This window comes from Myotis davidii, unplaced genomic scaffold, assembly GCF_000327345.1.
Source record: "Myotis davidii unplaced genomic scaffold, ASM32734v1 scaffold496, whole genome shotgun sequence".
Classification (NCBI taxonomy): domain Eukaryota; kingdom Metazoa; phylum Chordata; class Mammalia; order Chiroptera; family Vespertilionidae; genus Myotis; species Myotis davidii.
This window is the reverse complement of record NW_006289398.1, coordinates 3,702,547-3,705,885: the sequence shown is the minus strand read 5'-3', so window position 1 is coordinate 3,705,885 and position 3,339 is coordinate 3,702,547. Positions and strand designations below refer to the sequence as shown.

General features: G+C 48.7%; 1 protein-coding gene across 1 annotated transcript in view; it reads left to right on the top strand.

The window, feature by feature from the left end:
• The window catches only part of TARS (threonyl-tRNA synthetase), a 26,197-nt gene that overhangs the window by 320 nt on the left and 22,538 nt on the right, over window positions 1-3,339 (top strand). The gene's annotated exons all lie outside the window — the stretch shown is intronic.

Here is a 3,339-nt window from a genome sequence, read left to right as displayed (position 1 = left end):
GTGGGACGGAGGAACCGAGGGGGGCGGCGGACAAGCCTGGGCCCCGTTAGCGGCGGAATCGTCCATTCATTAAGCAGATGGGGCTTGCAGGGCTCCTCCGCTCCATCCTCTCGGCAGGTGAGGGACCTGGGAGCTGGAGCGAGCGGCTCAGAACCGCACATCTGACTGGAAATCGAGGCAGTTCCGGGCCCCCGGCCTGGTGATTTCCCTTCACCTGCGGCGAGAGGAGCATTGCAGAGCCTCCTTGAACCCTGAGGCCCCATTCAGGGCAGAAGCCTCTGGGTTAAGGAAGAGAAACCGGGTTCCCGAGGTCTGGCCCGCCTGGGTAGATGGTCAGTGGTGGAGGCCGATGACCTGACCCCCTGGACAGGTTTCACACTTGCCCTGCCTGGGCCGCAGGCGACCTTATCTCATTCACACCCCTGATCGTCTCACCTTTGAACTTTACCTTTGTGCCATCCCTTGCTTAGGAACACCCCCCCTCCCGGGCCACTTGCATGCCACCGGGTCGAGGTGTGTGTTTTGTGTGTGTGTGTGTGTGTGTGTGTGTGTGTGTGTGTGTTTAGTATTTATTTATCTTTTATGATTAACAAATAAACGTCAAGTATTTATTCTGCATGCCGGGCCATACACCCAGGCAGGGGACTAGGACCCAGCCTGGGGTGCGAAAGACAGGGACACAGCCGTTCTGCCGAGGGGTTACCGGAGCGGGTGCCCATTTCTGCATGGGGAGGCTCTCGAATTGAGTGTGAAGAATGAGTGTAAGTTCCCCCAGGTCAACCAGACAGGGCAGGGCTTTCCAGGGAAAGGCAGGGAAGGCAGTGAAAAGGCGGCAGAATGAATGAATGAATGAATGAATGATGTGTGGGGTTGCTTTGCTTGCAAGAGAGATGCTGAAGGAGGAGCCACAGGCGAAGGAGGGATCTTAGGCAGCCGACAGTTGGAATGGTTTCCTGCAAGTGAAAGTTTCTAAGCAGGGAAGTGACAGGTGAACTGTAGTCTTGAAGATCACGCTGGCATTGGGGTGGGAGGTGCGTGGGGAAGAGGTGAGACCACACACAGGGGGCGGCTGCACTGTCCACGTGCGAGGTGAGGTGTTGAGCTAAAGGAGATGCAACCCAGCTTCAAAGCCATAATTTTCTCATGAGTAACACGAGGACGTCCCTAACTCGGAGTTTGGTTAGGGAAAATGCACGTGTGCGCATTCTAAACGATGTAAATTAAGTTAAAAGTAGTAAATAGTGTCTGTCCATACACCTCTTCCCATCTATATTGTTTTCACTTAAAAATGGTATCTTTAATTTTTAGTTAATAGTCTGTAGCCCAGTGTTCTGTGCCCATAAATATTCTGCTGTGCCATTCTTAATTGGAGGCCTGGCTAGTAAATGTATGATTTCTCCCTTCTGTAATAATAATTGCTAATGTTGATTGAGTGCCAGTTATGGGGTCTGGCACTGATTACATGCATGAACTCATTCAGTCCTCAAAATAAGATGAGAGAGAGCAGCCAAAATGCCCAGCTGAGAAATGGATAAGTGAACAATGAAAGGAAGGAAGTACCGAAATGGAATGTGGAACGTTTATTTTTCTCTAGATAAGTTCTCCGTGAATGGAATGTCACTTGACAATAAAAAGGAAGGAAGTATTGAAGCGAAACTTGGATGGCCTTGAAACCATTATGCTAAGTGAAACAAACCAGTCTCAAAAGACCACATATTATGAAATGTTTAGAATGTGGAAAACTGTAGAGACAACGCAGGTTCATGGTTGTCAGGTGCTGGGGCAGGGGGATGCGGTCGGGACAGAGAGTAACTACTGATGGGTGAGGATTTCTTCTGGGGTGATGAGGATGTTCTAAATTGATTGTGGTGGTAGTTGCACAACTGTGAACGCACTAAAAACCATTGAATTGTATACTTTATGTTGGTGAGTGATAGGACAGTATCTCAGAAAACCACACTGTTATCCCCTGAAATGAAAGGTCATGAGCATACAAAATTAGAATAGAGTCCCCTTCACATCCCTAGTTCTACCCGCAGAACTTCCTCACCACTGATGAGCGCAACTCCTTATAGTTGGCCGCTGTCAACACCTGGATACATATCTTTCCTGCCACTCATAGGTCGTGTGAAGCTAGAAGAACTGTACAACTTTTCCAACTAATTCATCTGTAAAATGGGAATAATAATAATAATGATAGCCGTCTCACAGGGTGGCCGTGAAAATCCGATGTGATTGTGGAAGAACTTGGTACATGGTGACATTTTGGGTAGTGCCATTTGCCTAGGGTGTTTCTGAGGTGACTGAAGTAAGTGATGCATTTCTGAGAAAATCCTCTCACCGTACCCCATCCTCTCATTCAGGTTTTCTGGACCTCAACACTGTTGACATTGTGTGGACTTGGTACTTCTTTGGTGCTGTCTGTGCATCTTTGGATGCTTGGCAGCATCCCTGGCCTCTACCTCCTAGATGACAGTTGCACCCCCAAGTCATGACAACCCAAAACGCCTGCAGACATTTGTCAGATGTCCGCTAGGGCGCACATGCGTTCAGTGTGAGAGCCACTGGTATAGACCTGCTCTGCTGCTGGCTGCCTCTTTGTACCGGACCTCTATCAAACTTTCTGTGACTCTGTGTGCTTCCAATGGAAGTCCACATTCCTTAGGGTAACTTTTAGGGTTTGCTCTGTCTGAGCCCTAGTTTGCCTTAACATATTATTTCCTAAAACAGTCCTGCCTTAGTCAGCCTTAGCCTGTCTGTCCCTCTCACTCTCTCGCTCTGTCACTGTCTCCTTTTAATATTTCCGACAATGAGTGTGTGTACACCTAGAACACATGTCCTCCGTTCTCGAGATCCGGCCTGTCGTCCTAGCTTATTCTACATCGAATCACGGTGTTGCTACTGTGTTCTCTCCCCCCTCGTGGGGTTTTTCACACATGCATGCCTTCATTTCCCTGGAGAGATTACATTTGCACATGGCAGGGATTGGGTCTCAGTTTTGCATCTTCCACAGGGTTTAACAGACTACCATGAGCACAGAGGCTCTTAGTACATGTGGAATGAGTGGATACATATCGCACGATTTTCCCCCTGAAAATGTTACTGAATAGATCTCATGCTTGTTTGTGGCTACATGGTTAGTATATGTCCAGGCAAACCTGCAGCCAGAGTCATGGGAACAGGCAAAATACCGTATTTGCCGGCGTATAAGACGATTTTTTGGCCCTGAAAAATATGCCTCCAAGTGGGGGGTCGTCTTATACGCCGGGTACACTTCAGATAGACTGCCCATAGTGCTTGCCCCGTGCCATAGTGGCCTCCCGATGCCCCCCACTTCAT